Genomic DNA, 9,723 nt, shown 5'->3' with positions numbered 1-9,723 from the left:
TACAATTTTTTGTTGTTGTTTTGTTTTGCGACAGTGTCTCACTCTGTCACCCAGGCTGGATGTAGTGGCAAGATCTCAGCTTGCCGCAGCCTTGACCTCCCAGTCTTAAGCCATCCTCCCATCTCAGACTCCCAGGTAGCTGGGACTGCCGGTGCATGCCACCACACTCAACTAATTTTGTTCATGTTTTTGTAAAGAGAGGGTCTCACTATGTTTCCTAGGCTCAAACTCTTGGGCTCATGCAACCCTCCTGCCTCAGCTTCTCAAAGTGCTGGCATTACAGGTGTCAGCCACTGAATCCAGCCTAAAGTTGCTTTTATATCATATCATTGACTTTCTAAAACACTCAAAACAATAAAAAACAATTTGTCCCCCAAAAAAAGATAATTTAATGGGGCAGTAAGTTATAAAGCAGGCATAAAATTGTTCTTAAATAACAGCAGCAACTATATTGGAATTGGATCAAGATGGACTGCTGACCTTCCTATCCGAATATTTTTAATATTACAAGAATAAGCTCAACAAGCACAGGAAAATAGGAGAAAGTCTTATCAGTGACTAGAAATCATGAGTATTATTATTTGAAAATAGAAACATATGCAAGAGAAAAATACTCTAAAGACTAGACGAGCACACAAAAACCTGAACTGAGATTGAACAAACACAAGGACCGGAGAGTGCTTTGGGTCAATCGATTTGTGATTAATACTTCATAAGCAAATTTCACTAATGAGCTGAAACAAATAAAGTAAAAAACTAGGCTAGGGGTGGCTCACACGTGTCATCCCAGCACTTTGGGAGGCCGAGGACAGGCGGATCACCTGAGGTCGGGACCTCGAGAACAGCCTGACTAACATGGAGAAACCCCATGTCTACTAAAAATACAAAGTTAGCCGGGCATGGTGGCGGGCGCCTGTAATCCCAGCTACTCGGAAGGCTGAGGCGGGAGAATCGCTTCAACCCAGGAGGCAGAGTTTGCGGTGAGCCGAGATCACGCCATTGCACCCCAGACCCGGCAACAAGAGCAAAATTCCGTTATAAAAAAAAAAAAAAGAAAGAGAGAATTTAAAAAAAAAACTGAATCCAGCAGAATATTAAGAGAATAAAATGCTATGGCAGAGTAGAATTTAGTCTGTATCTTCCAAGTAAAAGATGTAGAATTTATTTCATGTATTCTATGTAGAATATGGGAACATATACATAATTCATAACAATAACAGACCAAAGTAAAAGACATACAAATTTTAATAGCGCTTAAAAGCATTTGGTAAATTTCAATACATATTTCATTTTTAAAAGGAAAAAAACTTAGAAAAGGAATAAAAGGACGTTTATTTAACTTAACAAAAGTTACAAGGGGATATAACAGAAACCTATAGAAAGTACCATTTTAGTGCCAAAACATTTTTAAATTCACATTAAAGTAAAAAATATGGGTCAGGCACAGTGGTTCACACCAGTAATCTCAACATTTTGGGAGGCTGAGGTGGAAAGAGTGATTGAGGCCAGGAGTTGGAAATCAGCCTGGACAACATTGTGAGACCCTGACTCTATGAAACTCAAAAACTGACCAGGCACGGTGGTGCACACCTGTAGTCCAAGCTGCTTGGAGGGGGCTAAAGTGGGAGGATCCCTTGAGCCCAGGGTGTTGTGGCTGCAGTGAGCTGTAATCGTGGCATTGCACTCCAGCCTGGGTAATAGAGTGAGACCCTGTCTCAAAAATAAATAAATAAATAATACAAAGTATCAGAAAACCTGCCATCCCTGCAATCAATAAATGTTTTACTAGCCATACTAGCAAATTAAATAAGATAGGAAAAAATTTTTAATGAAATATGTATATGAAAAAGGAAAAGACATATGGTGATTCTTTGTAGATAATATGATTGTCTACATAAAGTAACAAATTACAGGAATAAACTAAGAAATTTCTGAAACTCATAAGAGAGTAAATGGCTAGTATAAGACCACAAAATTTAACAGAATATCTAATTGTCTGTAATAATCAGTTAGAAAGTTAAATAAAAAAGATACTGTATTATTGCTAAAGCAACAAACTTGGAATAAATCCAAGAAGAAACATTCAAGAATTATATGAATGACATAAAAGAAAATCTAAATAAATGAAATATACCATTGTTTTAAATAGAAATTGTGGCAGGTAAAGCAACTTCAGATGCTACTCCACCATGTTGCCTTCGATAAACCCCAGTTCCAAGAGGGGTAAAACCAGGTACTTACTACTATAAATCCTGCCCTTAGGTCAAACAGCCTTGGTGTTCTCATACTTTAATTGTGCTGTGCATCTCTTACAAACCACCCCCTCCTATGGTATATAAGCCCTGGTCCTGGGTAATGGCACGAGGAACCCACCATTTCGTCTTGCACCTGCCTGAGACCCAGACACAGCGTCTGTTCCTAAATCCCTATTAAATGTTTCTTTCTGAGAAACTGGATTTGTCAGCCTCTTTCTTCAGCCGCTCAGCTTCCTTGAACTTTAGGATAGGTTTGCATAGATCTGCCCACTGCAAAACAGAAATATACATTTTTTTAAGTTAATTGAAATTCCAACACGAATATTTCTGGAAGTTAATAAACTGCTTCTAAATTTTATATAAAAGAAAATGAGGGTTGGGCACGGTGACTCACATCCATAATCCCAGCTTTTTGGGAAGCTGAGGCAGGAGAATCTCTTGGGACCAGTAGTTTGAGACCAACTGGGGCAATATAGTGAGACCTCAACTCTACCTATACCCAAAAAAAAAAAAAAAAAAACAATTAGCTGGCATGGTAGAGCATGCCTATAGTCCTAGATGTTTGGGAAGCTGGGGCAAGAGGACTGCTTGAACCGAAGAGTTGGAGGCTGCACTGAGCTATAATTGCACACAACACTCCAGCCTGGTAGACAAAGCAAAATCCTGACTCTACAAATGAATGAATGAATTAATTAATTTTAATTTTAAAAAATAAGATGAATGAAAGAAGTCAATAATTTTTTAAATAATAATAAGGGAAAACTTGATGAATACAAAAAGCTAAGGTTAAAATATGTAGTATTAGCTAATGAATAGAGTTAGCCCATTGATACAAAATATCCAAAAATGCTACTCATATCTGAGAATTTAAAATACTATAAAAGTAGGCTGGGCACAGTGGCTTCCACCTGTAATCCCAGCATTTTGGGAGGCCAAGGTGGGCAGATCACAAGGTCAGGAATTTGAGACCAGCTTGGCCATCGTAGCAAAACCCCATCTCTACTAAATATACAAAAAATTACCCAGGCATGGTGGCAGGTGCCTGTAATCCCAGCTACTCAAGAGGCTGAGGCAGGGAAATCACTTGAACCCGGGAGGTGGAGGTTGCAGTGAGCCGAGATCCTGCCATTGCACTCTAGCCCCGGTGACAGTACCAGACTCAAATTCTGAGAAAAAAAAAATTATAAAAGTAGTATTTCCTGGGGTAAGTATAGTCATGATACCATAAAAAATGTATATTCATTAGATCACTACCTCAACTAAAAATAAACTCCAGATTGATTGAAGAACAAAATATTTTAAAATAAAATTTAAGTTTAAAATACAAAATAATTTTTTTAATCTTATAAATGTTTCATGTGGGTCAGAAAACCCAGAAGCCCAAATCAAAAATAATGGCATTGACTGTATTAAAATAAATATATATACTGATCAACACCATAAAAATGATAAAAGGCAATCAACAGACTGAGAAAGCATACAACCAACAATTTATAGCTACTCATGATTCAGAAAAACTAATTACAAGTAAGTAGGGAAAAAGACAGACAATTCCATTGAAAATAAGCAAAAAATTAGAGCAAGCAAGTCACACAAGAAATGCAAATAGATGATAAATATATGATTTGCTTAACCTCGCTAGAGTCAGAGAAATGCAACTCAAGGCAATAAAAATAACATTTCCTTAAAATATAAAGAATAAAAAAATAACATCCGATATCAGTAAGGTTATAAAGAAACTTTATTACTAGAAGTAAAATTTTAAATCCATGGCAAAATCTTTCTCAGAGCAATTTGAAAGCATGTGACTAGCACTTGCACAATTTCTGAAAATACAAAGAAGCTTATATAAAGATATTAACTGTAATTGAAGTATTTTACTTAATTGTAGTACCTGTCTTTTATAAACTCAAGTCTGTTGAGTTCATAGGCCCTTCTCTTTACCATTCCTCACTGCTAGGCCAGTGGGTTGAATTTTCAGCTTCTGTTGCTAAGAGTTCAGTGTTCTAAAAGGCACAGAAAATAACAACACTAAAACCACCTGCTTCATCGCCCTGTCTCAGCAGCAGTTTCACTATTCCAAAGGTCAGCTCGAAGTGCCTGTGCTGACCGTGATGGCTTCAACATGAACGCCACTATGACCCAGTTGATAACAAGAAATTGGAAAGTGAAGATCCCCACTGTTTATTGAAATTTCTGCATATGGATGCAACTCAATTCAAAAAGCATTTATGTAGACACTGTATGGAGTTAGGTTGCTGAGGATGCATGGATGAGCAAGACACAATTTGTGACCTCAAGGAATTTATGTCTTTGTTTTTGCTTTCTACTTAGATGCTTAGTGATAATTGCAATTCCCTGGGCAAAAGCTAGTTATTCTAAACCAGTGGTTCTCAAAGTATAGTGTCAAGACCAGCAGTATCAGCATCTCCTGGGAATGTTAGAAATGCTGATGCTCAGGCCCAAACCCAAACCTACTGAATCAGAATCTCTGAGGGGCAGTGGGGGATGAGCCAGGTAATTCTGATATGCAATTATGTTTGAGAACCACTACTCACTACTCTCTAGGAAGCATTTAAACAATGCTTTGGAAGCAGATCTGCAAGCCCCACTCAAGCCTTCAGATGGATGACCACGGTTCCGGTCTGAGCCAGAGCTACTCCTGAATTTATGACCCACCAAAACTGTGTGAAATAATAAATGTTTATTGCATAAAGTCACCCAGTTTTAGGTGATTTGCTCTGAGCAATAGATAACTAGTAAAAAAATGAAATTGTTGAAGCCTGGTGATGGGCGCATTAAGGAGTTTGTTACACAATTCTCTCATGTTTGGACACTTATAATTCATAATAAAAAATTCTTAAGACCAATTAAAAAAATGGTGTTTTATAGCTTATTTTCTGTCCTCCTCTCTGTACTCTACTTGCATACTTAAATGAATGATTTCATACCTTTGTAACCTTGTCTCCCAAATGTTATCTCAATCCTAGACCTCGGCACTAAGCCATATTCATAATCCTAACACAACAAACTCAACATTTTTTTTCTGAGATGGAGTTTCACTCTTGTTGCTTAAGCTGGAGTACAATAGTGCAATCCTGGCTCATTGCAACCTCTGCCTCCTGGGTTCAAGAGATTCTCCTGCCTCAGCTTCCCAAGCAGCTGGGATTACAGGTGCATGCCACCATGCCCAGCTAATTTTTGTATTTTTAGTAGAGACGGGGTTTCACCATGTTAGCCAGCATAATCTCCATCTCCTGACTTCATGATTCACCCACCTCAGCATCCCAAAGTGCTGGAATTACAGGTGTGAACCACTACGCCCGGCCCAAACTCAACATTTTTAAAACCAAACATATCTTCTCCCAAAATTGTTCTTCTTATGGTATGTCCTGTCTTCATGGATGTCATCATTGTCCACTTAGTTGCCCAAGTCAGAAACCTTGGAGTCATGCTGGACCTGGCCTCCAATCTCACCGACTACAATCTCACCTTTCAGATCCTGTTGATTCTATGTCCTAAACAGCTATTTATCATCTCCCCACTCTTCTCTATCCCCACTTTCACTGCCCCCAGCTGAGATATTCATGTTTTCACTCAACTTCTTATGTCACACTGTGTTATTAGGATAGGCTGAGCAATGGCAACAGATCCAAATACACGATGACTCAATATATGAGTAAACATAAATGTTTACATCTGGCCGACGTAACAGTCCAGCATGTGTTTCACAACAGTAGGGAGGCCTATTCTGACGGCAGTACTAGTATCTCCATGACTTGGATTCCAAGGTCTCGACTCAGTCAACCAGCATAAAACCCAGCACATGTGAGGTTTTAATGGGCCTGGACAGAATACAGCACAACTCACTTTCGCACACATTCCATAGACTAGACTAAGGTCACATGACCACACCTAATTCCAAGAGAGGCTGAGACAGGTGGTCTAGCTGTGTGTCCAGGCAGAAGTACATTTGGGGAAAACAGCTGGTATTCTCTATCAAAGATCTTTTATTTATTCATTTTTCGCATTGTTACCAGAGTGACCCAACATTGAACCTAGTTCATATTTGGTGACTAAGTGAATGACTGAATGAACGAGGGACAGGATCAGCTATCAAGATCCTCCACAAAATTCTCCATCAACTATACAGTGGTCTCCTCATCAACTATACAGTGGGGGAAAAAAAAAGGTAACTTCTTACCTTTACTCCTCTGCTACTGATTACCTTTCTAGTCTCATTTCACGTCATTCTTTCCCTCACACATTAGTATTAATGAGACTGAACTATTCGCCATTGCCTAAATAAGCCCTATTTTCTCATATGTTTTGTCTTTACATGTATATTTCTCACTTTTTCACCTGCAAACCTTCCACTTATCCCTCAAGCCTCAGCTCAAGAGTCTCTTTCTGTTGGGAACATTCTAGTTCCACTCTTTAGTTATTTTTAAATACACAATATTTTTCTTTCTTCTTTTTGAGAAAAGGTTTCACTTTGTCACCCAGGTCAGAGTGCAGTGACATAATCATAGCTCACTGCAGCCTCAACCTCTGGGTTCAAGTGATCCTTCCACGTTGGCCTCTCAAGTAGCTGGGACCACAGGTGCATGTCACCACGCCCAGCTAATTTTTTTTTTATTTTTTGTAGAGACAGGGACTCGCTATGTTGCTCAGGCTGTACAATAAATTATGTTAAAAAATAGTCACCCTATTATGCTACAAAATATTAGATCTTATTCATTCTTGAGGGTTTTCTTGAGACAGAATCTCTCTCTGTCACCCAGGCTGGAGTGCAGTGACACAATCTCAGCTCACTGCAACCTCTGCCTCCTAGGATCAAGCGATTATTTTGCTTCAGCCTCCCAAGTAGCTGGGATTACAGGTGCAGGCCGCCATGCCCAGCTAATTTTTTGTAATTTTAGTAGAGACAGGGTTTCACCATGTTGACTAGGCTGGTCTCAAACTCCTAAACTCAAGTGATCCATCCACCTCAACCTCCCAAAGTTCTGGGATTATAGGAATGAGCTACCACAACTTACTTTATGCACCCATTAAGCAACCTCACTTTATCCTCCACTCCTGCTACTCTTCCCAGCCTCTGATAAGCATCATTCTACTATCTCCAAGAATTCAGTTTGTTTGTTTGTTTGTTTTAATTTTTAGCTCCCACATATAAGTGAGAACATGTAAAATTCATCTTTCTGTGCCTGGCTTATTTTACTTAACATAATGCCTTCCAGTTCTATTGTGTTGTTACAGAATTTCATTCTTTTTATGGCTGAATAGTGCTTCACTGTGTATTTGTGCCACATTTTCTTTATCCATTTGTCTGTTGATGGACTTTTAGGTTGCTTGTGAAGCAAATTTTGTCTATGCTTGAGCTGATGGATCCCCCAATTGTCATTATTTCATCATTACACATTGTATGCCTATATCAAAGCATCACAGGTACTCCATATATCCAACTGTTATGTACCAATAATAATTATAAACAAAAAATTTTAATTAAACAAAAAGAGTCCTTTCTATAAGAAGCCTTTATTAACACTCCACCTCAGGTTCGACCCCCAGCAAAGTTGGAAGCTAACTCCTCTTCCAGCTCAGCAACATCTACTCAGTAATTGTCACCTTGCCTTGTTATTCCCTGCTTGCATACTTTGTGTCTGTCTAGGAAGCAAGCTGCTAATGGAGAAAGCAATGGATGTGCCATCCACTCTCTCCCTATCAGCAAAGGAGCAGCCACCATTTAGGTAGGCTTAACATTTTCTGAGTTTTTTTGGTTTTTTGTTTTTTTAAAGACATTTATTCAGCATCACAATCAGACTGTTACATTTAGCAATCAACAGCATGTGTGGAAAAAAAAAAAGAAAGAAAAATCTACATTAAAACCCTTTGTCGGAAGGCTTTACACTTTCCACAGAACAGAAACTAAAATAACCTGTTATACAATTAGTCACAAATACAGTCCTCGAGTTTTTTGCCCATACACATGAGTATTTGTCTAAATCATGTCTTCTTTGTAGCAGCTAGGCCCCATCACCACTGTGCTTGGCTGAGTTCACAGATCTGTTGTGACCTGTAGCTTCCCTGTCACGTGTCTGGCTCTCCTCTCTTGTTAAGCTTTGTTTCCTAATTAAAATCTTCTGCCACTGCCATAGCTACTGCTGCTACTGGAACCTTCATAGCCACCTTGGTTTTGTGGTTTGGCAAAGTATTGGCCGCCACACCATAGGGGCCAGAGCTTCTGCCTCCAAAGTTTCCTCTCTTCATGGGTCAAAAATTTGAAGACTTATTATTGTAACTGCCAAAATCATTGTAGCTTCCACCACCTCCAAAATTGTTTCTGTCATTACCAAATCCATTATAGCCATCCCCACTGCCACCATATCCACCACCACCACGGCTGCCACCAAAGTCACCACGACCACTGAAGTTTCCTCCACGAACAAAGTTGTCATTCCCACAGACACCACCTTCACGACCACCATCAAAGTTTCCAGAACCACTTCGACCTCTTTGGCTGGATGAAGCACTCGCCATCTCTTGCTCTGACAGGGCTTTCCTGACTTCACAGTTGTGGCCATTCACAGTATGGGATTTCTGAATGAAAATCTTATCCATGGAGTCATGGTTGTCCAAGGTTACAAAGGGAAAGCCCCTTTTCTTGCCACTGCCTCAGTCAGTCATGATTTCAATCACTTCAATTTTTCCATACTGTTCAAAATAATCTCTTAGTTGATATTCTTCAGTGTCTTCTTTAATGCCACCAACGAATATTTTTTTCACAGTTAAGTGGGCACCTGGTCTTTGAGAATCTTCTCTTGAGACAGCTCTCTTTAGTTCCACAACTCTTCCATCCACTTTGTGTGGCCTTGCATTCATGGCTGCATCCACCTCCTCCACAGCTGCATACGTGACGAACCCAAAGCTCCTGGAGCGCTTGATGTTTGGATCTCTCATTACCACACAGTCCGTGAGCGTTCCCCATTGCTCAAAATGGCTCCTCAGGCTCTCATCGGTTGTTTCAAAGCTCAACCCTCCAATGAAGAGCTTCCTCAGCTGTTCCAGCTCTTTAGGAGACTCTGACTTAGACATGATCGCAGGGAGAAGAGAGACTTTAATGATGCTGCTTCGGCGGCGACCACAGGCAGAAAGGCACATTTTCTGTTTTGAATCCCATCAGCTTGTAGAATTCCATCAGCTTCTGGAACTATAACCAAAAATAAAAATGAACATATAGAGACAAAGAAAAATACCAAATTTCCTCTTCTACTTGAGTAAATGGCACCATCACTACCCACTGGTTACTCAAGCAGAAGCCTTGGGAATTACCTTATCTCCCCACACCATTTAAATTTAGTTCCTCAAATCCTACTCATTCGACATCCTTGGCATTGCTAGGTTCCCCCGCCCTCTGTGTGCTATGCAGTGTCAAGTCAAGCCCTTCTCCTTTCTTGACTTGTCCAAA

At 39.6% G+C, this 9,723-nt stretch overlaps 1 pseudogene; it reads right to left on the bottom strand.

Annotated features, from left to right (window-relative positions):
- Window positions 1-8,163: 8,163 nt before the first annotated feature.
- On the bottom strand, window positions 8,164-9,446 carry LOC100897006 (heterogeneous nuclear ribonucleoprotein A1-like; annotated as a pseudogene).
- Between the last annotated feature and the right edge of the window lie 277 nt (window positions 9,447-9,723).

This window comes from Callithrix jacchus, chromosome 12 (genome assembly GCF_049354715.1).
Source record: "Callithrix jacchus isolate 240 chromosome 12, calJac240_pri, whole genome shotgun sequence".
NCBI lineage: Eukaryota > Metazoa > Chordata > Mammalia > Primates > Cebidae > Callithrix > Callithrix jacchus.
The sequence above is the reverse complement of the archived record's forward strand: the minus strand, read 5'-3'. Positions and strand labels throughout refer to the sequence as shown.